Genomic DNA, 26,451 nt, shown 5'->3' on the forward strand with positions numbered 1-26,451 from the left:
CAGTCCCCAGCGACCACCTCTTCTCCCTGAGGCCCCAGCGTCACCGGTTTGCTGAGTGTCCTTCAGGAGAGGGTTTGTGTCTGTCCCTGTGGTTGGATGTATTGTTGTCATCGCCATCATCATGGGCATCATCGTGGGCAGAATGCCCGGCACATTTGAAATTCCCTATAAACGATCAAAGCGGTTATTACTGTGGAGCTTAAAAAGGCATCGCATTGTGATTTTCCAAACAGGAAGTGAAGCTGAGATGATCTTCTTGGCATCGTTTATTTAACCAAATTGACCTCTCCCCTTGAAACTTAGGTTTCTGTTAAAGGAATCCCATCTTCCTAATTTGACATTTATTATAAAACTGTACATACTGGTCTAAGGAATACAATTTTTGGAACCTGCCTCAAGTAAATGTTTGTTAAGCCTTGGCTTTACCTGACCCCGGGCGTAATGATGTAAAATAATCCATCAGCATACACTGGCTGTATCCCCCGTCTATGCCTGTATCCTTTCTCTCTCCATCAGAAAATGATACATTGAGGATAAAAGCAATGGATGGTATCAGCAAGGGCAGGATGCCATGGTTACAAAGTAGCAAGAAGTGGGTGGAGTAGGATTGAGTGGTTTTCCGCTTATCTCTTATTTATTCAACAAATACAGATTGTGCTTCCACCACATGCCAGGCCCTGTGCTGGGTGCTCCCCACCCAGTTTGGTCCACGGGCTAGCAGCACAGACCTCCCCTGGGGCTTGTTCAAAATGCAGAATCCCAGGCTTCACAGTCTGCCAAGTCGGAATCTGCCTTTTACAAGATACCTTGGTGATTTGTGTGCATATTGGAGTCTGGAGCACATTATTCTAGGACAGGGGTCAACAAACGATGCCATCCAAGTCCGGCCCGCCACCTGCCTTTCTAAATAAAGTTTTATTGGAACAAAGCCACGCCATTTATTTACATATTGTCGGTGGCTGCCTTTGTGCTACGTTGGCAGAGTTGAGTCCTTGCGACAGACACTGTGTGGCCTGCAAAGCCTAAAATGTTTACTGTCTTGTCCATTATGGGAAAAGTTTGCTGACTGGAGACGGAGATAGAATAGTGAACAGAACAGACAAAATCCCATGTTCTCACGGAGCTGGTGTTCTGGTGGAGGGAGATATACAACAAACCAGTAAACCTAGTGTTGGTAAAAAGCCATAAGAAGAAAAATAAGGCAGGATGGGAGGATGGAAGATGATTGTGAGGTGGTGAGGATGCTATTTAGGGAAGAAGTTTCTGAAGAGACGACATTTAACCAGAATTTTGAGTGCAGTGAGAGAGTAAGCTGTGTCACTGTCTTGAGGGAAAGTGCTGTAGGAGAGGGAATCGCTAACGCAAAGGCACTGAGGCGGGAGCTTTCTTGGTGTCCATTTTGGACCTCAGTTCAGAGGTGAGTTCTGATTAGGAGTTAGGTATTGACAGTGAACATGTTTTTTTTTTTTTTCTCACATGACCTTTGCTGTGGCATTTCAGTGCCTTTTATATGACCATGGAATGTAGACAGAGGTCCCCAACTCGCAGCCCAGGGAAGTCTTCTGTGTGTCATTGGGTACAGTCGCACAGGCAGTGCACTGCACAAGAGCACTGCATATCATGAGGGCTCCATTCACATTTGCATATTTATCAAGACAGTGTTCTGACACATGCCTTCTAAGGGTGTAGAGGAAGAGGTGTCTTCTCCTAATTTGTACAAAAGTGCCAGGCATCTTAGCAGTGGCCCTGGTGGTATACTTCTTAAAAAGAGAAAAAATCTGAGTGTGAATGTCTTTAGATGAGGGCCATTCGTCTGTCTTTGCACTGGCCGCTCAGTTCATTTACATTACCTGGCCCTTTAAGCCATTTGAATTTAACTCTTGATGGCAAGAAAGGCATTTCTGCTAGTTTAACAGACATCCCGACTCAGTTGTTTTCTTCCTTGCAGATGGGGTTTTTGTTGTTTTCTCCTTCCTACCCTCTAACCAACCAGACTGGCTGGGACAGCGCCGGGAGCCTTGTCAGCTTCCACCTCTGCCTTTGCCTGGCTGTGCAACCTCAGCCCACACACTTCTTCTCTCTGAGTTGTGGGAGCCTCAGCTCCAAAACAAGGGTGCTCCGTAAGCTCCTCCCACCACTAAACTTACACGATTCTGTGACTCAGATTAATAGGTATCACCTGAGTAGAAGTGCCTGCGTTTAGTTCTGTTCACTTAGAGGTGGGAGTTCCAGCTTCTCTTCACCTTGGCCTGCCTTCACTTGCATCATTTCCTACCTCCAGGGTTGACTCATTCATGGACTTGAAGCTGGCTTGTTTAGAGTTTGGGGATGATTGAGCTAGAAGGAGACTTAGAAATCATCTAGCTGAAGGACTGGTGTGTCAGATTCATGCCATTTTACTGAGGGCTTCAGCTACCATTTTATTGAAGGCTTCAGTTACTGTTTTACTGAGGGCCAGACTTTTTGCTAAGCCAATGTCTCATACAATCTCACGCTGAGGACTTGAGGTAGGTCCCGTCATCATTGGTATGCGTTTATCAGATGGAGGCTCAGAGAGATGATGTGAATTATAAAGATTACACAGTGACTAAATTATGTGAATTATAAAGATTACACAGTGACTAAATTGGCAGAGCCGCCACTCAGACTGTTGAAAGCAGAGGTTAGGAATGTATTTTTTATCAAGCATGTACAACATGCCAGACATTAAGTACCAGCTTGCATTACCCATAGTTACCCTATGAATTGGGTCCTGTTCTAATGAGAAAACTGAGCCTCCAAGAAATGTGTGGCTTGCCCAGGGTAAGGCTTAATGCAGGTAGTAAGTGGAACCATTTCAGATTTCTGATCTTTTTCTCCTTCTCACGCACTTCTCTTTGCTTTGTGAACTTTTATGTGCATCCTGTTTACCTGTTGGCATTTGTTACAGGTCTGTGTATCTGTGCCGGGGAGGGTGATGCTGATACTTTGGTGGCCCCTGGCTAAACCATATCTTACCACCTTCCCTCTGCCTCCTGGGGCTGAGCTGTCATCTTCCCTTGTCTGGGGGGACAGCTGTAGCTTCCTAACTGGTTTCCCTAGCTCCACTTGCCCAGTCTGCTCCCCACACAGCAGCCGGAGGATCTGTTTGAGCTGTGAATGGGTCCACAGCACTCCCTTGTTCTGAATCCTCCTGGGTCTCCCCTCTCACCCAGTACACACAGACTCCTTACCATGGACTGCAAGGCCCTGCGTCGTCTGGTCCCTGCCTGCCTCTCTGCTCTTCCTCACTCACTCCACTTTCACTCTCCTGGCCTCTCACTGTTCTTCAAACTCTCCAAGCGGGCTCCTGCCTCAGGGCCTTTGCACTTGCTATTCACATTCCCAGATATCCACACAGCCCTCTTCTCTGCTTCACTCAAGTCTCTCTTTAATTGTCACTGCAAGGAAGCTTTCCCTGATTCTTCTATCCAAATAGCTACCCTTTCCTCTGCCATCCCCTCCCATTTTACTTACGGTGTTTTTTTTTTCATAGCCTGATATATTCTTCCTTCCATCCCGCCCTCCCACTTATCCCCCCATCAGCCCTCCATTTCTGCTCCATCCCAGTCCCAGGCACAGTGCCTGTCACTTAGAGGCACTTGATCTGTGCATGAGCATTGGCTGAGTGTCACCGCTGTGCCTCGCAGGTGTTAGTGAGCCCCGGTTTGCCTTGGCCCCTTGGATGAACAGTGCCCAGGGAGTTGGGGTGACGGGTGTGCTGACACGGGCGGCCCCTCGGTGGCTTTCCTGTGCTAAAGGAAATGAAGGAAGGAAATACAATTAAGAAGGACCAATTCAGAGCACTGGGACATGCCCAGGCTTCCGCGGCCCCTCGTCTCTTTGCCCAACGTGACTTGGCCTTGCCTGCGGCAAACAGAAGTCGTGACTTGATGGAATGGGCACAAGTTAGTTTTAGAATGATTAAGAAGAAGAAAAAAAAAACCTTATTTTTCACTTTCCTTTTTTAATCAAGAAGTATGCCGTGGGTGTTTCCTTGTGGTTTTCAGTCAAAGAGAGGATTGTTGTTGAGCTCCGAGTTCCCCTGGGGGCTGCAGCTTTGCGTGTGTCTAACTTTAACTTTGAACTCATGCTTTTAGGGCTGCGCTGGGATCGGGGGTCCTGGGGTCCTGCTCCGAACAAGGCAACAGGCTTGTTTATTGTGTCCCAAGTGCCCTGCCCACACAGGCCGCCTCCCAGATCTCACCCCATCTTCTTCCTGTTCCGATATACCCTCCACAGCCCGTCCTGCCCCTGGAGCAACGGGGACGGGGACGAGGGCCAAGCGGGGGGAAGGAGCTGCAAGAACTGGGCTCAGAGTGGATGCCCAAGGCGGGGGGAGGGGGGCGTCCGAACGTGGGCTCCTGTGCAGGGGTTAAAGGTGGTTTCGTGCTCAGCCAGGCATCTCGACCCAGGGCTGGTTGTACAGGAACAGGATCACACCAAGTTCAGACGGTGTCCCCAAAGCAGCTGCAAGTGTGTATCTAGAGACCCCGTGTCCTCTTGCTCTTTCTTCTACACCCGTGTGCCCCGCTCCCACGCATTCTTTTCTCGTGTGTTTATTTTTTGGTGGATGTGTTATTTTTCTTGACAGGGGAGCAGAAGAAGTGGCTCCTTGACTTGGAATCCCTGGTTGGGGATGAGGTTAGGGGGGCCCGTTGGCTGCCCTCTCCTTGGGCCGAGGCACAACCTTGGAAAGTGCATCTCCAGGTGGCAGGCGGACTCTGGGAGGCTGTGACTCTCTGGGGACGTGGGTGCGAGTCCTGCCTTGTGGTCAGACCTGCGTCCCCTCTCAGGGCCAGGATGGGAGTGACGTTTTTCAGTGGGAAGCTCTGCGTCACCTCTTGCACCCGTCTGCCAGCCGCCGGCTGAGCTGCTGAGAACAAGGTGCACCTGGATGCAGTGCACCTGGGTGGCACCCTAACACCCGCCCCCAGAGCCTTTCAGGGGTATCTAGGAGGTCAGGTTGAGCAGCAGCCCTTCTTCAGTCAGCAGATATTTACCATGTGTCAGCGGTGCACCCTGGATGGAGAAGAGAAATCGATCAGTCCCTGCCTTCGGGGAGCGCTCAGTCTACTGGGATAGGGAGAACCGGATATGGGAATAATTGAGGTCACGAGGGAGGCAGTTGAACAAAGAGGTTAATAGGAGGCGGTAATGGAGTCAGATGGCCTGGGTTAGAATCCTGCCTCTGCCACTTACTGGCTTGGCTGTGTGACATTGGGCAAGTTACTTAACCTCTCTGTGGCTATAAAGTAGGATGATGCTGGTACTTGAAAAAGAGATGACGACTGTAAAGCATTAAGCAGAGCGCCTGGTAAAATGAGTCCCATAAATGTTAGTTTTTGTTTGTTTGTTTGTTTGTTTGTTTAACTGAGATAAGGGCAAAGTCTATAAGGGATGTGATAGAGGGAGGGGATGGTGAAGGTCTGGGTTCAGCAGATCACTCTGCCTCAGAGAATCTGGGGCAGCTTCTGGGAGGAGGTGACATTTGACTGGGGTGTTGAGGGGTGTGAAGGAAGAATGTTCCAGGCTTCAGGAACAGCCTGGTAAGCGTGCAGAGCTGACAGCACACTGTCTAAGAGCTCGAGGCCTGAGTCTGTCCACAGATGGTTTTAGCAGCTCAGGGCTTCAAACAACAGTTGACATTAGTTACCAGCATGTACAGATTAGGAGATTTCTCATAAAAAGTTGGATTTCTGGCTGATGTTAATAATCAGAAGACCTGGCAACCCTGGGCCCACATCCTCATGGTAACAGTGGTCAGGAGCTGGGGGTCGCCCTCCCTTTACACCAGGGCTGGAATCCCAGATCCCCCCAGTTCGAGCCAGGCCCAGTTTGCTCATTCAAGTCCTTACCTGGTTCCTCTGGGCACCTTGTTGGTGATCCTGGACAGGGATTTGTTACCTGTTTTGGGAAATGTTTGGAGAAATGAACCCAGGTCTCACTGACTTTAATGTCTAAACATTTACTCAAAGTCATTTTTCTTAAATATAGAAGTGAGACTTTGAATTACAAAGGTGACCTTCCCTTTCTCACATTATTGTCCTTCATTTCAGTAGAAGGAGGTAGGTGGGGGTCTGTTCTGATCCACAGATTTTTCACAGGGAAAAAGGAGGGATAATCGAGACCTGAATTAAATTCCTCTTCAGGTGACACGCTGGGGTGTCGACCTGGCCAGCGGGGTTGATTTGAGCTGCTCCACCTGGGAGTGGGGATGGGTGTGTCTGTCGTGGGCTTCGAGCTCAGAAAGTAAGGGAATTGAACCCCACGGATTGAGAACAGGGAGCTAGTTTGCTTCCCTCGGCCCCTCAAAATTCCACACTTGCTAAAAAAAAATGAGTGCTGCAGATTTTATCTGCATTCTGCCAGTCAGCAGAGGAAATCCCAGCTCAGAACTGGTGAGGCTGAACCCCAGACAGGATACATATGGTATTGACACAGCACTCAGCTTCATCTCGGACATTTAAGATGGAATTTGTCTCTCCTCTCCCCTGAAATGATGGGGAAGCCGCATTCTCTTTGAGCTGAGTATTAGGGTCATGCTCAAATCCCCATCAGAAAGGAGGCTTTGGGGTAGCTGGGATTCTAGCCCCACAGAGTTGGGTGGAGGCTTACTTTGCCCATCTGGAGGTCAGCTCTGACAACGCAGTGACTGTCGGGTGGCCGGGTGTCCACTTAGGCCCCAGGCTGGCCTCGTTTCCAAGTGTGGTGACTCGCAGGCGGCGGGCGCACCCGTTTGCTGTCACGCTCGGTACAGTAAGTGGCCGTCCTCTCCGTCACCATCTCTCTCCGTTAACAGAGGACTTCAGAGTTTGGGCGGCCACCCAGGCCTCTCTAATCCTTAAGGAGTTAGAGTGAGCGTTTCCTTCTTACAACAAACTTCATTTTCCTTTCCTTCCAAAAGTCCTTCTTGGCAAACTGGGGCTTCTCGGCCTCTCACCTCCCTGCCGTGGGAGGTGACAATCTCTCCCTCGCTGTGAGGTGACCGGGGCAGCGGTGCCTCACTGCTGCCAGCCAGGCTCCAGCCCCTCACACCCCACAGGTCCCGAGTCTCAGGACTCGGATGGAGCCGCGTTCAACTCTTGGCCGGGGTAGGCTGCTAACGGAACGAACAGAGATCTGAAAATGGTAGCAAAGGAAAGGGCTTTGGGGCGTGAAATAACAAAGCTCTTAAGAGTGAAGTGTAAGAGAATCACTGATGTGTGCTGTGTTTCCACTTGAAAGTAAAAGGATGATTTTTAAACAAAGAGGAAATAGTAGGAGCAGGTGTAGCAGAAAAGCAACGGGCTGGGGAAGCCTCTGGACTCGCTTTCCCGTTCCCAGTTGTAACCCTTCCGAGCTGGTCGCCTTAGGCAGCTCACTTAGCCTCTCTGAGCTATCGGCTGGAGGTGCAGTGCCCGGGTCCGGGCTTGGCATGGGCAGCAGCGTGGGCCCCGCCCTTCTCCTCTCTTCTAAGGAGGACTAATGAACCAAATTAATGAAGGATGACACTGAGCTACCGTAGAGGAAGGTTTGAAATGAATGATGATGATGGTGCTGGTGATGATGATAACTCTGACATTTATTGAGCACTTACTGTGTGCCTGGTGCCGTTCTAAGCTCTTTACATGTATTATTTAATCCTCGTAGCAGTGAGGACACACGAGGTGGGTACCTGTTATTATCCCCCTTGGACAGATGGGGGCCAGTGTTCTGACGAATCTTAGATCTGAGACCCAGATGGGACCTGAGAAAGATGGTTGTCAGAGCCACCATGTCCCGGGCCAGGCTCTTTGCTCAGTGTTTCTGCCCATCCCAGTGGGAGAGCGTCATGCCCGGGGCCCTGGTGCTGACACTGGCACAGACGAGGGAGCCGTGTGTGGACCGAGCTGGACTCTGTCCTGCCTCTGCTCCCTGGCCTCGCGGGGGATCAGCACAGCTGGATCTTTCTGGGGCGCTGGGCCAGGGGGCTGTTTCTGGAGAGCTGCCTCAGGTGGAGGAGCTGGCTTGTGTCCAGAGCCTGGCAAATGAGAATCACAGAAGGGGAGGGTCTCTCCCCGATCGAGGATAGTAGATTCACCATGTCCATCTGGGGCCATTCACCCTGTGAGTGGGAAGGTGAGCAGAATGGCCTGTAAGACCAGAACGATTTCTCTGGTACATCATTGATTTCACATCATGCAGTTATGACATGATGCCACCAAACCTCATTCCGTGTCCACAACAGCCCCTTGAAGATCAAATGAGGATGATGGATAACGTTTATTGAGCACTTACTATGTGCTGTCACTGTTTTAAGAGTTGCATATGTAATAACTCATTTCCTTCTCATGAGCCTATGACATAGGTAGGCGCTGTTTCCATTTTACACACGTAGAAGCATTTTTGGAGGGTCTGAGTGCTTGTCCAAGGTCACCAGCCAGTGAATTCAACAGCTGAGACTTGAGCTTGGGTCTGCCAGCTCCCAACCGCACCCCCCACCCCCCCAAGTCCACACCCCTGGCTTCTACTGCTTTGAAATCTCTTCTTCTGGTTTCCTGATGACAAAACCAGGGCCCAGAAGGCTTGGGTGACTTTGCATATGTCACATGGCTAACCAGAGGCCCAGGCTTGCAGGTCAGTATCCTGTCCTCTTGGAGATGCGGGCCCCAAGCTGAGGACGCCAGCACCAATACGCAGTTCCGTGTGCACGCGGACACGGCGGTGACCGGGGGACGCAGGGCGACATGAAAGGAACATGCTTGGCCTTGACAGTGGCCCAGCCCCCGCGCTCACTGGAGGCAGTTAAAAGGAAAGCTCCCGATAAGGAGACGCTTTATCACGCCTCTTGACAGGCTGCGCTTCCTCCCTGCTGCTACGTGAGCCTAAACCTCTAACAAGCCCGTGGCGTGGAGCTCCGCCGCCTCCAGGTCCCACCGCGGGCTCCGGCGGCGGGGGAGGCCATTAGCGGCGGGGGTGGGCCCGGGGGTGGGTGGGTGCCAACCCTTTGAAACCATCCAGGGGGGGCCCACGCCGCCCTTATCTTGGCCTGTTGGTGTTTCCGGACCGGAAAAGGGAAGCGCAAAGAGGAAAGGCTTTCTCCTGCGACTTTTGTATTTGGCTCACATTAAGTGAGGCCGGGCCGGGGTTTTGTTGTTTGTTTTCCCACTTTTCAACGCGAGGCTGATGGATGATTCTTGGCGTTGCCGACGCCCGGTTCTCTGGGGGTGGCACGCCACACACCCGGCCACACTCACGCACACCTGCTCCCGGCAGCAGTGCAGTCTCCCCTGTGGCTTTTGGACAAGCCCGGGCTGTGCCATGTCCGAGCAGGGTCCTCTGGCCACCCTCCCCGCCCCCCGGGTTAGCCCCACGGAGCTCTGGTGTGGAGGGCTGCGCATTCATTCACCCCCGGGCCCCGCAGCCAGCGGCTTTGCCCAGACAGGAAGATGTGTGCGATTGGATTGAAAGACCAGGCTCTAGCTCCTGCTGGGGTGAGAAGGAGCCTGGAGCATCGGGGCCAGGGATAGAGCCGCCCCAGAGGAGCCCAGGCTGGTGTAGCAGGGGCGCGTCGCGGGGTGGGATTGGGGGGGGGGGGCGGGAGACTGGAGGAGGGGCAGCAGGGAGATGAGGGGAGGCCGAGTGGAGAGGGGGCCAGACTGCAGAGAGATCCTTACGCCTTTCACGGAGCGGATCTGGGGGCAAGTGTGTGTACGCTCTCCATCAGTGGGAGAAGAGAGAGAAATGGACAGACGGATACATGAACGGATGTGCACGAGAACAGACGTGTGTAGAGACCCGCGTGTACCCAGGGGTGTGGCCCTCCCAGTTTGTACTGGCTCGTGGGAACCGATTGTTAAATTTTCAGGAGTTCTGCTACATTTTCCTATCATCTACGCCCCTGAGGTTATTTACATCCATTGTCTCCGTACATGGGAAATAGTCCGTATGGTCCGCCATTGTACATCTCTTTCCAAATCCGGTGACATTGCATTGGTAGACTGGAATCAGCTGTGGTGGGAGTCTTTACACCACGGAAATTGGCAAACATTACAAATTGAACTTTTTCCCGTGGAGAACTGGTTGTTAAACACTTAGCCCACCCCGGAGACCCTGCAGTTGCACACGCAGAACAAGGAAGACAGACAGACAGGCAAGCAGCTGCCTGGAAAATTGTCACTTTTGGTTTCAGGAAAATGCATGGAAGTTTTATACATTGGTGGATTTTCTTTTTCCACTTCCTTCTCTGCACAAAGGACCCCTCTGCTAGCACACAGGCAGGGCAGTGGTACTTTTTCTTCTTGTAGAGCTTCTTCTTTGAGCAAAAGGTTTCCTGAGCCTCTCCTGTGTCTGGGCGCCGACCCAGGTAGTTTTTTAACAAGTCCCTTGATGATCGCCTGGCTCCCAACCCTGGCTCTCTGCTCTTCCCCTAGCACTGCGTGTGACAGACTTATGTGTCAGTCAGTGTTCTTCAAACTGGGGTTTCCTGGGGTTCCCTGGTCAATGAATTCTGTGGTACTTAGCATTTTAAAAAACATTTATAATTATTTTCTTGGCACTGGTATTTTATTGTGTATTTATGTGCACCTTGGATTGCTGACTGATGATCCTGGGTTCCTATTTGTGGTAGTGACATAAAGTTTATTTTATTTATTTATTTATTTATATTCTTTAAAATTTTAATTATGGAAGATTTCACACATACATAAAATTAGAGAGAATGGTACAGTGAACCCGCTATATACCCTTTACTCAACGACTATCAACATTTTTGCCGGCATTGTTTATGGAAGATTTTTGAATAGGGTTATTACTTATCCAAATATTTCTAGTAGCTTTAACTTGAATTTTGATTTTTTTAAACTTTTAAAATTGAGATATAGTTGATGTACAATATTATATAAGTTACAGGTGTACAACATAGTGATTCACAATTTTTAAAGTTTATACTCCACTTATAGTTATTATAAAATATTGGCTATATTCCCTGTGTTGAACAATATATCCTTGTAGCTTATTTATTTTATACATAATAGCTTGTATAACTATTTATGGTATACATATACATTAGATAAATATGTGTATTTATATATTATGTAAAAAATGTAAAATTTATTTTAAAATAAGTTTCTGTGAGTAGAAATACAAGTTACCTTTTAAAGAGAAAGTTTCAGTAACTAATGGTTCAGTAAAAGCTCAGGAACATGGCTAGAGAATGATCAAGGTTTGGGGACATTGTGTGGCCACTTGTGGGTGTGCTGTCTCCCCCACTCTGAGTCAACAGGAGCAGAATATCATACCGGGGTCAGGAGAATGGGCCCTGGAGCCCGACCTGCCTGCTTGGAACCCTGACTTCTCCCTTCCTTGCTGTGTGACTTTGAACAAATTGCCTAACCTCTCTGTGCCCCAATTTCCTCTTAAATAAAATAATAGTATCTACCTCAGAAGGTTGCCATGAGGATTGAATGAGTTGATAGGTATTGGCACTTAGAACAATGCCCAATATTTAGCAAGCAATAATGCTCGATACATTATTAGCTGCTACTGTCGTTACTGTTACTATTATGATTAATTATAACATCCCCCTGTTACACAGATTTTCCCTAGTGTGGCTTTTTTTTTTGTGAATAGAGAGTGCTCAACAAATATTTGTTGACTAGAATTTAAAATTTTTAGAAAGCTGCCAGGCCTGGCACCTTTCAACCAGGAAAAAGCAATTCGGAAACCAGACAGAAAGTAAGCAGCAATTTTATTTCTAGCGAGTACTATCGTCACCCCTGCATGTGTCAGACAGCCTTTCTAGACACTTATTCCAATTATGCATAAGAGGGAGAGCAGACTGACTTGGGTGTCGTTGCCTGAAGTGTTTCTGAGCAGTTGGATCTTTGACTCTTTGTGTACGGCAGTTTCTTTCAGATTCACATTCAGTACTGACTCTTAAGAGAAATCATTTTTTATGAAGCCTTTTGTAAAACAGACTTGTGCACCAATACATCTACTCTTTGAATCTTGAGTCTTTTATTTATTTATTTTCAATTGAAGCTCACCTAAGCATGGTCATCTTATTCCCACTGAGATGCAGTTGAGGGGACATGAACGTGTGGAGGAAATGATGGGATGGGTGATGGGATGATGGGTCTTTCAGTTAGACTTAGGTTTTGTTGCATCTATCAGAAACCCAAAATAACAGTTGCTTTAAACACTCAAAAGCTTATTTTCTTATGGGGAGAGTCTAGAGATGGGTCATCTGAAGTACTATGAAGTTATCAGGAATCCAGTCCCCTCCTCTCTTCCTGTCCCGCTCAGGGTCACCTAATAGTCCAAAATGATTGCTGGAGCCACTGCCATCACATCCATATCCCAAGCAGTATAATTCCAAGGAAGAAAGAAGACAGGGCAAAAGGGGCCCACTCCCCATCTGGGTTAGCTTCCTCTCAGGAACCTTTCTGCAAGTCCTCTCCACACTTTTGCCTACATCTCATTGGCTCAGACCTAGTAACGTGGCTTTGTTCATCTGCAAAGGGGCTGGGAAGTGTGGACTCTCAGCTGGACTCGTTGCCACCTAAGATAACTGGGATCCTGTTACTAAGGAAAGGAAAATGGGTAACAGATAGAGAGCAAGTGGTCTCTGCCACAACAGGTAACCTTGAAGAGAGATATTGTAACAGTTTTTATAATACAGTTTTAAAGTTTTGAGAGCTGTGGTCCTTCATTTATTACCTGATTTTCCATAGCCTGTGGTCTAGAGAGGTGAATATTAAACTTGAAGATGTAGCAGGGTTTTAGGAGAGGTCCATGGAAGATGCCAGCTGCTGAGAGGGCAAGAAAGGTCTCCTAGGATGGGTGGTCCCTGGGGACCTTTGGGATTCTCTTTTGAGGGCATGTCTGTACCCAAAAATCAAAAACCTCCAGCCTTCCCTCCTGCTAGTCTGGTCTGTCTCAGTGCTGAGTTTCCAGCACCTAGAACTCTGCGTGGCACATCATAGGCACTTTCTCTGTAGTCAGTGAAAGAAAGGGTAAGTGAATCTAAGCTTTATCTTGAAAATCCAGATGAGCACACTGGTCCGCTGGTCCTTCTGGCCTTCATAGATGGAGCATATTCTAAGGAGCCATGGAGGTGTCAGGGGCCAAGGGCCTTGAAAGTCAGTGCTTGCAAGACTAGGCAAAGTGTGGCTATTATTACTTTTTAATAAGTTGTTTTTCTTATAACAAAGGTTATAAGTGAAGGAGAAAAATGAGGTGTTCATTCCAATGAGGAAACAGACATTGAACAGGTTAAACCATTTGTTGGGTCGTTTCAGATTGAGATGACGTGTGTTCAGGGGAAAGAGTGGGTAATAGGAGAGAATACCTGGAGAGGTGGTTTACTTTATATTGGCATTGTCAGGGGATTCCTCTCCAGCCACGGGTTCATTTAAGTTGATGTTTGAATGACAGTAAGCAATCAGTCGGATGAGAACCAGAGAACGAGCCTTCCCTATAGAGCGAACAGCATGTGCAAAGGCCCTGAGGCAGGAGAGCTTGGGTGTCTGAGGACTGACAAGGAGGCCTGTGTGGCTGCCTGTAGTGGACGAGGGAAGGAGCAGTAGGAGTTAAAGCTGGAGAGAGGAGAAGGAATTGGATGATGCAGGACCTTGCGGGGCATGGAATTTGAACTTTATTCTTTAGCACCGGGAAACCATTGGTGGGTTTTAAGTAGAGCAGTGATGTGATCTGATTTGCTTTAAAAAAGATCCCTCTGGTTGCTTGTAGAGAATGTATTTAGGATGGTGAGGTAGGAGGAGGGCAAGAGAAAGGCAGGGAGATTATCAAGGGGGTGGGTGCAGTGGTCTGGGCAAGAGATGGTGGTGTTGGGACCCAGGGAAGGTGAAGAGAAGGTGAGAGATGGAAGGATTAGAGGTGCCCTTTGAAGATTCTGCCAATTGCACTTTCTGATGGACTGCGGGTAGGGTTCCAATACAGATTTTCTGCAGAAAAAAGCCCTTCCCCACAAATGTCAGTGTAATTGAAGAATGGTCCTAAGTGGGGTGATTTTGTCCCTCAGAGGGCGTTTGACAATGTCCAGAGACATTTTTGGTCAACACAACTGGGCTGGGCGTGGGAGCAGTTTACTGGCATCTTGTGGGTAGAGACCAGAGACCCTGCTAAACACCCTACAATGCACAGGACAGGCCCCCACAGAGAATGAGCTGGCCCCCAAATCAACCTTCGGCAATAGTGCTGAAGCTGAAAAATCCTGATTCACTAGTTTTGTTTTTGTTTTTTTACCCCACGTCTTAAACAAACTGTGAGATAATGATAATCCCAGGTGTCACCATCCATCCAGAGAGGTACCCGATTCTTCACCCAAGGGATGCGTGGTCATTGTTGTGAGAACAGCTTTCAGTTTAGCGACCCTTCTCTGAGAGGCCCTCTGCTCAATGAGTGAATAAATGAATAAATGAATGAGTGAATGAGTGCGGAGCTGCCTCCAGAAAGAGGTGAGTCAGATCGGATCGGCCCACATGCTTCCATCATGTTATGAAAGCCGTCCCCGAGCGGCTCCGCACAAGAACGGGCTCCTTGTTCCTGGATGATGCGATTTGCTGCTCTGCCAAAGGGGCCCCGCCTCTCCCCAGGTCACCGACAGAGGCCTGTCTCCGCGCTGTCTCGCCTGTGCACGGTACAAAAGTTATGCAGAGCCCTCCAAAAACCCACCCTTTGAAACGAAAGAAATTGGATATTAAAATCCCAAAATAGAGTGCGGTAAGGTACACATCACGTCTGCCTTCTCCTTTTTTTCCCCTTTGTGGCAAAAGTGACTCAGAATTTTTGGTCTGGATCCAGAGAGACCTGCATGGCCTTTGGGGTGGCGGCGGGGAGGTGTGTCATTTGATGGGGAATAACTCACCTTTTTAATGCCTTGACTGGCTCAGCTGGCTGTCTTGCATTTCACAAGCCCTGGCTTTTCCCACTTCACCATCTCTGGGTTCTTTTTCAGCTTTTGGCCCAAGGGAAAGACGCAGGGATAAAGTTTATGCCTCGCCCACATGACCCTGTCTTGGGTGGAGCATTTCTGTGAGGCTGAGCTGCAGCTTCTTTGGGATGTTTTATCAAAGTGCTCAGAGGGGCTGCTGTTGGAGCCGGCTGTGGGATTCTCGTCCCAGCATCCTTGGGTGTTCACACTGCCATGTTGGGTACCACTGGTCAGGGTCAGATAGGTGCACAAGGTTTTCATGGGCCGCCTTCAGCCTTCAATTGCTCCCCCCTTCCCTTCTTCTCCCAGAGACCAGGTCCCATGCAGGCATCAGACACTTTGTTCCTCAGTATCAGCTTGGGGCCCTGAGCGAGAGACTCGTGGAAAAATGTTTTTGAAGCATAGTCTCTCTTGTTGTCTGGTCTTTGGGTGAACACACAGGTGGCAGAGGGCATTGCCTGTGCCTCACCTTTCCTCACCATCTCCAAGAGGCTGCCGAGTCACTGTCCTCTTGACTCAGTCTCTCCCTGTGTCCATTCCTAAATGCTGCTAGAGAAGAGATTGTACACTTCATTTTTCCAGCCTGAGCTTGTGTCCTCTTTGACTTCCAATGGAATTAGCCTGGTATAATATGTCTCTTTCATGGTGAGACACATTCCTGCAGACTGGCTCAAGTGGTAGTGAATTCATGCAGACTCCAAACATGGGGATGCTCTTCTAGACATGAATAAGCCTCCTTTCTCAGGGTCACTGGAGGATGAATCACTTGGCAGTATGTTGAGCCACATAGGAACCTGAAAATTAATCTGTTCATTTATTTACTCAGCAAATATTTATTGAACATCTGCTATATGCCAGGTACTATTCAAGGTGCTGGGACGTGGTGATGAATAAGCTTTCATTCTAGCAGGGGGTGGGGTGGGGAGGACAGACAGTCAGCAATGAGCAAATGTATAAGATAACGCTTCTGGAAGGAAATCAGCAGGAATGATGGAGCGACAGTGGGGAGGCTCTGCTTTAGCCAGGCTGCTCAAAGAAGGCCCTGAATTTAGGCTAAGACCTAAAGAATCAGGGGATTACCAGCCATGGGAAGACCTGAGGGAAGAGTGTTCTAAGCTGGGGGGAGCGCAAGTGCAAAGGCCCTGTGGTAGGAGCAAACTCAGCCTGTTTAAGGAGCAACAAGGGGACCCGTGTGGCTGGACGAGGGTGGGGGAGATGAAGTTGGTGACATGGGCAAGGGCCAGATCATGCAGGGTTTTGTAGACTGTGATGAGGCATTTGGATTTTCTAAATGAACCTGAGGATTGTCACATGTTAGAGCCAAAAGATAACCTTCAAGATGATTTCTTCCAAGAACTTAGACTAGAGGAGGAATTTCATTGTCCAAAGTCACCAGCCATAGGTGAAAGGATATTTGTGAAAGTTGATACTTATTGAACGCTTACAACATGCTTTATGTGTCACTCACTTGATCCTCCCAGCAGCCCAGTGAGGGTACGTTGTCATTAGTCCCATATACAGATGAAGAAACTGAGGCCCAGAGAGGTAAACTAACTTCCCTACCATGACAGAGTCAGTGCCCATGCCAGGATGTAACCCCAGATGGCCTGGCTTCTCCAGGGTCTTTTAATCTCCGTGTTACACTGGTTCTACCCAAGGCATGGGACAGAAAGAAGATGTGAAAAGTACTCGTTTGGCTTCTTAAAGCAGCAAAAAACCAAAACTCCTTCCAAGGGTCCACTCCGAGAAGGCTCGCATATTTCAGTCCAGCACTTCCAGACTCATCTCCTATATGACTCAGTCACTCCTTGGCCTGGAGAGATAGTTGGTCAGAATGGGGGTGTTGGTGGGGAGCTGACATCTCTGTTGAGTGGACCTGAAGCAGGGGGCTGAGAGTACAGTGGGGCAGGCGGGACCGGAGAAGGGAAAGTTGGTGTCTCCACGAGGGAGGGGGCAAAGTGACCCAGTTTCTTTGTTCAATGACCCCTGGGGGGCGGTGCTGTGGGGAGAGGAGAATGGGGTGCAGCACTGGGTCCTGAATCCCATTAGGCTAATGTGCCTGTCTCTGATCTCGCCACTCTGTTTTCTATGGCTTCCTTGGGGTTTCAAATGTGGACATGGTAATTGGAAACAAATTTAGCATGTTTCAGGCCATCAAGCCTCTCTCTTCAGTCATCGTGCTTGCTCTGCGGTAGATATGTCTGTTTTTAATTTCCAGTGATGTGAGAAATATAGAATGACTTGATTCTTAATTTAGAATGCTGAGAGAGACTGACTTGTTTTGTTTTCGAGCCCGTGCAAAGTGTCTCATTCTCTTTTTATGGCTCACCATGTGATTTTTAAAATGTGGCCCTATGGAAGCGGGCAGGCGCAAGATAGGGGTAGGGGAGATGAAGAGGTCCAAACTACCTCGTATAAAATAAATAAGCTACGAGGATATATTGTACAACACAGGGAATAGAGCCAATATTTTATAATAACTATAAACGGAATACAACCTTTAAAAATTGTGAATCACAATGTTGTACACTTGAAACTTTAATATTATACATCAACTCTACCTCAATTTAAATAAAAAATAAAATACAATAATAAACTAGAATGTGACGCTAGCAGAGAGGCGTCTGGTCACAGAGGTCTCCCTGCGAGGCTGAAGACGTATCCGGCCAGCGGGATCCCCGCTTGGGTGAGAAAGCAGACATGGGGCCCCTCTTCCATCACACCCTGGAGATGCTGTGTCACCTCTTCTTGGAGCAGGGGAGTCCCGGTGTCAGTTGTCCAACCAGCCGAGTCCCGCCCACGCTGAGCAGGACACAGTGTTCGCCGTGGGCCTGGAAGCTAGTTGCCTGGCGCCAGCGTGGGCAGCATAACCGCCCTTTGTCATGGGGGAGGGGAGGGTCTGGAGGAATGATAGCCACTCAGACCCCTCTGGTGGGGCTCCCCGCCCTCGCTCACGTGTTGAGCACCTGCGTGGTGTTCTAGGCACTGCAGATGCCTCTGTGAGCCAGATAGGGAAGCTGCTGATGCTCTAGTCAGGGAGGGACCGGAGAAGGGAAAAAAAATCAAAAAAATATATCACGCGACGTCAGGCTATGATAAATGGCTGTTGCAGCATAAAGCAGGGTGGGTAGGTGAAGAGTGAGATGGGCGTGGGGTGCCATGTTGGGATGAGTGGTCGGGGAAGGGCTCTCTGATAAGGGGTCGTTTGGGGAGAGGTTTGAGCGACGAGGAAGATGAGCCCTGGGAGGAGGGGGATGAGCGCACCGAGCAGAGGGGGCGTTGCGTGCCGAGACCCTGAGGCTGGAGCGTGCCTGGTGTGCCTGGCTTGTCTGAGGACAGCGAGGCCAGTGTGGCTGCGGTGGAGGGAGCGGGGAGGGAGGGTCGGAGATGGAGGAGAGGGGTCAGATCGTATAGGATCTTTTGAGTCATGTGAAAGACATTGGCTTTTTTTTTTTTTTTTTTTTTTTGCGGTACGCGGGCCTCTCACTGCTGTGGCCTCTCCCGTTGCGGAGCACAGGCTCCGGACGCGCAGGCTCAGCGGCCATGGCTCACGGGCCCAGCCGCTCCGCGGCATGTGGTATCTTCCCAGACCGGGGCACGAACCCGTGTCCCCTGCATCGGTAGGCGGACTCTCAACCACTGCGCCCCCAGGGGAAGCCCGACATTGGCTTTTTGATCCGAAAAAGACGTTCGCTGTGGCGGGGTGGGCGGGGGCGGGGGTTGAGCGGAGGAGTGACAAGATCTAATGCACAGTCTTAAAGATCATTCTAGCTGCTGTGTGCAGAAGATCATGTGGCGGGGCGGGGAGAAGAGGTGGGCAAGGATGGAAGCAGGGAGACCCTGGAAGGAGTCTACTGCACGGGTCCAGGCAAGAGATGATGGTAGCTCAGACCCTAGTGGTGGTAACCGGGCTTGTGAGAAGCAGATTCTCGCTGGATTTCAAACGTTGAGCCACCAGGACTTGCTGCTCCACTGGGTGTGGTGTGCGGTTTGCTTCTCTGTTGGTGTGGGCCCCATACCCTTAACTCGAAGGGACCCTGCTGGCACCTCTGCCTGCCTCTTCCTTTGCTGAACGCCTCCACCTTGGACTCCTGCTCTTGACGTTTCTGTGGGTGGGTCCTGGGTCTTTACTTTTCTTACAGGATGGGATGGGACGTTGCCCATGCATTTGTACCTTCATCGCTTTAGTTTACCTTCTTTGTGGCCTTTAAAAGAAATGTCAAGGCTTACAAAGAGAAAAGCAGGGTGGGGGGGTGGTCTCTTTCTTTGAATGAATATTTTGGCTTTTTTTTTTATGTTATACATTCATTTGAGTTGAATTGTAACCAATATAGTGGGTTTAGGGGAGCTACAACCATGGAGTCATGGGACAACAGAGCTCCTTACTGGGAATGATCAAAGTCCAGTGGGCATTTTGAAACAAGACCTGATTTCTTTTCTACTTTTATTTTGGACACACACACACACACACATGCACACACACACATCCCTTCTCCACCTTAAAAACACAGATATATTTGTTCTCACGGTTATGGTGTATTTTGATTATTCTCTATTGCTATATAAAAAGCTTCCTTAGGGTGCCCCATGTGGTTGCCCAGATTGTGCACTGCACAACTCCAGGGCTTGCCATTCACTGTCATGCTGGTCCCCAGCATACTCATTCTTTTTTTTTTTTTGATAACAGTATTATACTCTGTAATATCCCAGTACTGATTGAACCAGTACTCTTTTTGTGGATCTTGAGGTCGTTTCCAATATTTTGCTATTTTAAAGAGTGCTGCACTGAATAACCTTGTCATTAATTTTTCTCTGCACATCTACCAGGGCATCCATGGGATAACCCGCTTACTAGTAGTGGAATTACTACAGCAAAGGGAGTGTACATTTGTAATTTTGAAAGATAACTGCAAAATTGTCTACCACAGATTGGGGCACACCCTGTTTCTGTGGGCTCTGCTCTTAGGTTTACATTTTTCAACCAGGTCAAGTTTTACCTGGTTGGCACCCTTGTTCTATCTTTTGCATCAGTCGCACATAGAGCAGATGAAGGAAGTATTCCTCCTGGTGTCAGACCTGGGTTCAAATCCCTGCACTGCTGCTTGCTTGGTTGGGGACCTCATGTCTCTGAGCCTCCGTTTCCTCTTCTGTAAAAGGGCAGTTGAATTGTTGATGGAACTTTAGGAGGATGGAAAGGGGACAGGCATGCCACAATTAATTAGGCACCTAATTATATCTTGCAGTTATGAGAAATATAACAAAGAAGACTATTACTGGGAGGCCCCACCTTGTCCGGGGAGCAAGGAAAGACTTTTTTTGGGAAATAATATTTGAGTCACATTCTGCAGTATGACTAGGAATTACCTAGGGCAGAGGTGGTAGAGAGGGTGACAGGGGGATTGTTTCTGAAAGATCAGACACAGGGAGCCCCTGGTAAGGGGGTCGAGGTGTGATGTGAGCTGGAGTCAGATCACACATGGTGGTGTAGTCAGTGGGAGCTGGGAGTTTATAAAAGGTCATTCTGGCCACAGGGTAGAAAGTCGTGGATGGGGACCGGAGGGGATGCAGGGAAACTCTTTAGGAGAGAAATAGTCGTAGTTTGGACTAGGGTGGAAGTGATGGATGGGGAAATGGTGATGGATTTGAGTGCACTTTAGGAAATCAAATTGACAGGACTCTGAGGTGGATCCGATATGGAGGTGAGGCGGAGGGAGTTATCATGAATTAGGGTTTTTAATGATGTCATTAATATGTGCTCATTAGATGGATATGTAATGCTGTTGCCATCACTGAGATAAGAGTAAAATCATGGAGTAGTTTTCCTGGTGTGTGTGTGTGTGTGTGTGTGTGTGTGTGTGTGTGTGTGTGTGAGATGGGAGTGGGCTTGGGGTAAAAGGCAGAATTTGAGATCCACGTGTATTTGTAAAAAAACTTTCTCCCTGCATGCTGTGTGGCAGTTGGGAATTACAATAAAACATCCCCATGGGCTTTTCCTTTCTTTCACAATGTAATATTTGAGGACGATACCAATTTCCTAATATTCCAAATTCAACAAAAAAAATGCTACTTAACATTGTTAAAGTTTGATTTTAGTAAAATTCAAAACAGTTTCCTTGGCCCGTTGCCATGTTGAAAATCAATCCCACATTTCAGATTTGATGGCAGCCTCATCCATCTGAGAGTATTTAAAAACTCTGAACAGAGTTGATAGAAAAATTGTTTTCAAGGAAGTGTCATTTATGAGTTCTCATTGCAACAGTATATAATGGGGAATGTTTGAACAACCTAAATGCCCAACTGTAGAGGTTAAGCTGTGAGTCCAAACATAGGATGGAAACAAGGGATGCAGGGGAGGGCAAAATTTAAGGTAGCACTCACTTTCAGGTACTCAGATAACATTTGCACAGCCCTGAGAGCCGGTGCCTTCTTAAACCATGTGCCCGGGCACCTCAGTTGCCCTGTGCCAGTCTAGGCCCAGGGAGATACTATGCAGTTATTTGAGCTTGTCCCAGTGAACAACATTTAATGACAAAGGGCAATGGTCACATTATATTGTTAAGTGGAAACAATATCTGAAATAGAATCCCAGATATGTTTCTCTAAGTGCCTAGAAGAAGAGTCTGGAAGGATGTACACTAAAATGCTTATTTATTTTGAGAGAGTATTTTCTCTATAATATATATTTTTTTATATTGTCTATTTTTTTCTGCGATGAATGATGAACCCTTATTACTTTTATAACAAGACGAAGGGAGAGCAAGTATCAACATGTACCGATGCCCTTTTACCGGTGCATCAGGACAGTTCAGTTGCTGCTCAGAGGGGGCAGAGCTTGAATTTGGGGGCAGGCGTGGTTCTGGTGAGCTTTCTCTGGGAAACGGGGGGTCTCTGAGATGTGGAGACCATTTCAAGTCTGGGTTCCTTTGGCTGAGCTGGTGGGATGGACCTGCCTGTTGTAATATATATAGTCCAGCATCTGGGAGCGTCAGGAGGCAGCAGCCACACAGGGGAAGCAAATCTGGCCACACCCCTGAGCTTCCATTCGATGGCTTTGGAGCTTAGGGTCATGAGCAAGTCACTTAACCCCGCTGAGCCTTGGCTTTCTCACCCAAAACAGGGATCACCTTGCTTTTCCTTCTGTGTGTTGCTGTGCAGATTAAATCAGCTCTGACACCCCCTAGCTGTGCAGCAGACCCTCATGATGTGCCCCAGAAGCACGCCTTCTTCCTGGAATCTTGTAGACTGCTTGGGAAATTTTCTGCGAAAAGCAGAAGACGTTTGCTCTCACCCTGGCTGCAGGAAGTGGAGCCTCTTCTGCTTTGGAGGTTGGCTGACCTTGAGCATCTAGGTTCCAGTGGGTGGGCAGGCGGGAGTCTGCTATGGCTGGGAGACCACCGTGCTTGCCATGCTCCTGAGATGACCTTATCTTTGAAGAAGCCTGGAAAGAGGCCTCGAGACCCAGGTCTTCCTAAAATGGGGGCAACGGGGCGTTTGAGACCTTGAGGGCAGGTCATGCCATCCCAAGGCATCAAGTTCTGTTTGCAAGACCCAAATCACTCAGTTTTTGGAGAGGCAAGTAAATAGCCATATGGTCTTATCAAACCTCCGGAGAGCTGGCAAGCCTCCTCCAGAATGCACACGCTCTGGTCATCTTCTACCACCTTCAGGGAAGGGGAGGGTGGGGATTGGAGGGGAAGTGTTTTTTCCACGCTCGATGGTGTGGTTTCTTCCCCCACTCCTCCTCCCAGCCCTCCACGTCAGGGCCTCTTTAGCTGCCCACAGAGACGATGGAATGAGTGCCTGGGTTTCACCGCACATGAGGATGTTTTGGGTTGTTTTTCACATTGTGAGTCTTTCACATTCATTCTTCGCTTCTCCATTCAGTTCTGTCCTATCACCTCCGTGTTTTGATTTGCATCATCCTCCGATGACAAGGAGAATTCTCGTTTCACGGGTACCTCCTGTGTGCTGGGCTTTGGGGCCCTATAAAGGTCACCTTCTTTAGCCTTCAAAGAGCCCTGGGCAGTGGGAAGTGATGTCCCTGTTTTATAGGAGCAAATGGAGGCTCAGAGAGGTGGAGTCACTGCTCTGAGGTCACACAGCTGCTGATAAGAAGCAGGGCCTGGACTGAGAGCTGGGTACCTCTGACCAAACGTGAAATCCTTTCTTCCTTCCTGCTCTACCACGCCCTCTGACAGCAGAGACCTGTCTCACGTGGGAGGGGGCGCTCACGAGGGTGAGGTGGGTTCCATCTGCTCACAGGGCATCAGCTAGTCCAGCTCAACCAGGGGCTGCTCCGGGACACACAGAGTTCCTGCTTAAAGAAGTGGGTTCTTCTCTCGAGGGGCACCGTTGTTTGTCTTGGTGGCTGTTGCCTGTTTCTCTGGCTCCCTCCATCTCCCTTCCTCCTCCCCTGCCCCCACCCCTTCTTGTTCAGCAGGAAGGGCACCCTAGATCTTATAATTTAGCACTTGCTCGTGTTTCCTTTGAGAACCTAATCTGCACTTTCTGAGCTGTAGTTGTAGATCAGAGAGCAACTGTGAATCTATCAGATGCCAAGGGCACAGACAGTGCACTGGGAATGGACTTAGAGCCTGAAGGCCCAGAGTCTGCATCCTGGCCCTGCCCTGTACTAACAGTGTCCGCTGGGGCAAGTTGCCAGCACTTTGCCAGCCTCAGTTTTCTCACCTATAAAATGGGCCCCTCCTACCTAGAATTGTGATACATGTAAAACGTTGAGTGTGGTGCTTGGCCTGGGGACAGTGTACACTTAGCTGCTGCCCCGTTGTTGATGGTGACCATTGATTCCACGTGCTTATTGATCATACTGAACGAAACAAACACGCTTCCTCCTACCATGGACTTCCTGTTCAAGTGGAAAAGAGAGATGCTAAGCAAATTAACAACTAAGAAGAAAATTTCAGATGGTAATGAAGTAACTATTCCTGTGGTGTTAGTGAATGTTTACCATCCACTTCTCTAGAAAAAAAGAGCCCCGATTTGTAGCATTTGCCAATTTTTGTGGCGTAAATATTCTCATCGTGGCTAATTTCAGGCTATCAAAGTAATGTCTAATGGCTCTTAAAATTCCTGAAAATTTAACCAACTGCAAGGCTGAAATAGCTGGCTCCGGCACTGGGTGTATGTAACTAATGTGGCTTGGGAAAGACCTGAAGATCTGAGAGCTAAATGTACCAGTAGAAGAGTATGCCAGCAGAGCAGATGGCTGTGCAAAGGCCCTGAGGTCGGAGAGAGCTTGGTGTGCTCAGGGAACAGAAGGATGGTTGGTGCTGGCAGGAGCCTAATGGGGTGGAAGGACTGGAAGACAGAGGCTGGGCTGTTGGAAGCCTCATAGACCATGGTACCAGTTTGGATTTTATTCTCCGGCCACAGGAAGTCTTTGGAGGGTTGTAAGCAGGGGAACATCTGGGTCTGCTTTGCATTTTTTAAAGATCAGAGGGCTATTCTGTTAAAGACCAGCAAGAGGTCAGTTAGGGAGCAGTGGTGGTCACCCAGGGAGAGGCAGTAGTGGCTTGGACGAGTGTGCCATCAGGGGAGGGGACTAGAGGTGGCTGGACTCCTTTGGGATGTGACAGATTTTATCCCCAGGTGTTCTCTGGCTGTTTACCCTGAGTACATGCAGCCTGCAATTTCTGCTCTTAGATCCCGGGCAGGAGGAAGGAACCTCAGACCATTGGGGTCACTATCTATCCTACCTACTCTCCTCCTTGATTCTGAGTGATACTGTGTTTACCACCTCCTGATAAATCCAGGACAGGAGGTGAGGAAAGATATTTATCTTGGGTCCAAATGCAAAGCAAGCACAACAAAACCAGAATCTGTCCTCAGAGCTGCCCTTCCTCCTTTGATTTTTGTCCAGAACAGCCCCCTGTTCTTCAGTTTGCAGGGGGGAGAAAGACAAGAGACTGACTTCATTTCCACCTTTGCCCCAGGGTCCCTCTCGGGTGTGTATCAGACGCTTATGTAAATGTTGTAGGTGTCAGCCTGGCAGGTTATGGAGAAGGTTGCCATCTGCCTCTGCTCCGCCCTTAGCTCGCCTCTTGGTCCAGTGTTTAGAGGGGCACAAGAGAACACCATCTTTCTGGACCAGCACTGTCTGGAAGAACTTTTCTCAATGATGGAAACATCCTGTATCTGTGCCGTTCATTACGGCACCAGCCGTTTGTGGCTATTGAGCACTTGAAAGGTGTGGCTCGTGTGACTGAGAAACTGACCTTTCAATTACATTTGTGTATTGCTTGCTATATTGGACAGTGCAGTTCTAGACCACGTGTGATTATCTATTGCCCTGGAGCCTTTGGTTCTGGGCATTTGACGGGAGATCTTGCTGAAATTTTGTAGAACTCTAAGGAAGGATGGGGTCTCAGTGAGTTGTCACTTGTCCTAACCCCCCTTCCGCCCAGTTTGCAGAGGCGCAGAAGGATTACATGATTTGCCCAGCATTTCTCAGCTGGGGAGCGGCAAGACAGGAACCCACCTTCTAACTCTTAGCTCAACATCCTTTTTTCTTTTCTTATGTATCATTTTCAAAACCAGTGTTAAATTCCACACGTTTCTAGGCAGCTCTTTCTGCCTATAACTTTGTGGATGAAGTTAAATTCCTCTTTGATCACCTTCTCAACCTTGATCTCCTCCTGCATCCCTAGAAGTGATCATGGTGTGGTCAGTCTGGAGCACATCCTTCCACACCTTTTCCTATTGCATTTACATGAGTATAAATGAATGGATCGAAACATTCAGCATTAAAAAAAATAAGTTGTATCCTGCTATCCATATATTTTTTTACGAATTGCTTTTCTTTTTTAATAGTATGTCTTAGATCTTCCGGGTGAAGTTCATAGACCTCTACCATACTGGTTTTTTAACTGTTGTAGTCTTTCATAGCCTGGACGTGTATTACTCATAAGCCTAATGGATGAAACTAATTGTTCGTTATTCTGTTCGTGTTAGTAAACATTTTTGTGCATGTCTCCTGCACACACAGCATTTCATCTGGGGTCCATACTGAGGAGTGAATTTATTAGGTCATAGGGAATATGTACTTTTAATATTAATAGCTGCTACTCCAAAAATAGTAATACCAGTTTATGTTCCTATCAGCTATGGGAGAGTGTCTGTGTTCTCACAGCCTCCAAAACACTTGGTATTATCAAATATCTACATGGGTGCCCATCTAATGGGCAAAAAATGATATCTCATAGTTGTTTAATTTGTATTTTCCTGTTTACAAGGCAAGTTGAACATCTTTTCTATACTAATGGTCATTTGTTTTTCTGTGAATTGCCTGTTCAAATCTCATGTCCAATTTTCTGTTGAAAAATTCATTTTTAATTCATTCAGCAAATAGGTACTAGAATGCCTACTGTGTGCCAAGCATTATTCTAGGTGCTAGGGACTCTGTGGCAAGTTAAATAAATAGACATCCCTGCCCTCAATGAGGTGATAGTCTAGTTGTAGAAGAAAGACCCAAGCAAAAGGAATTGAGAAAATATATA

General features: G+C 48.3%; 1 protein-coding gene across 6 annotated transcripts in view; it reads left to right on the plus strand.

The window, feature by feature from the left end:
* NFATC2 (nuclear factor of activated T cells 2) overlaps positions 1 to 26,451 on the plus strand; it is a 161,320-nt gene that overhangs the window by 52,435 nt on the left and 82,434 nt on the right. The window lies entirely within an intron of this gene.

Source organism: Mesoplodon densirostris, chromosome 16, assembly GCF_025265405.1.
Source record: "Mesoplodon densirostris isolate mMesDen1 chromosome 16, mMesDen1 primary haplotype, whole genome shotgun sequence".
NCBI lineage: Eukaryota > Metazoa > Chordata > Mammalia > Artiodactyla > Ziphiidae > Mesoplodon > Mesoplodon densirostris.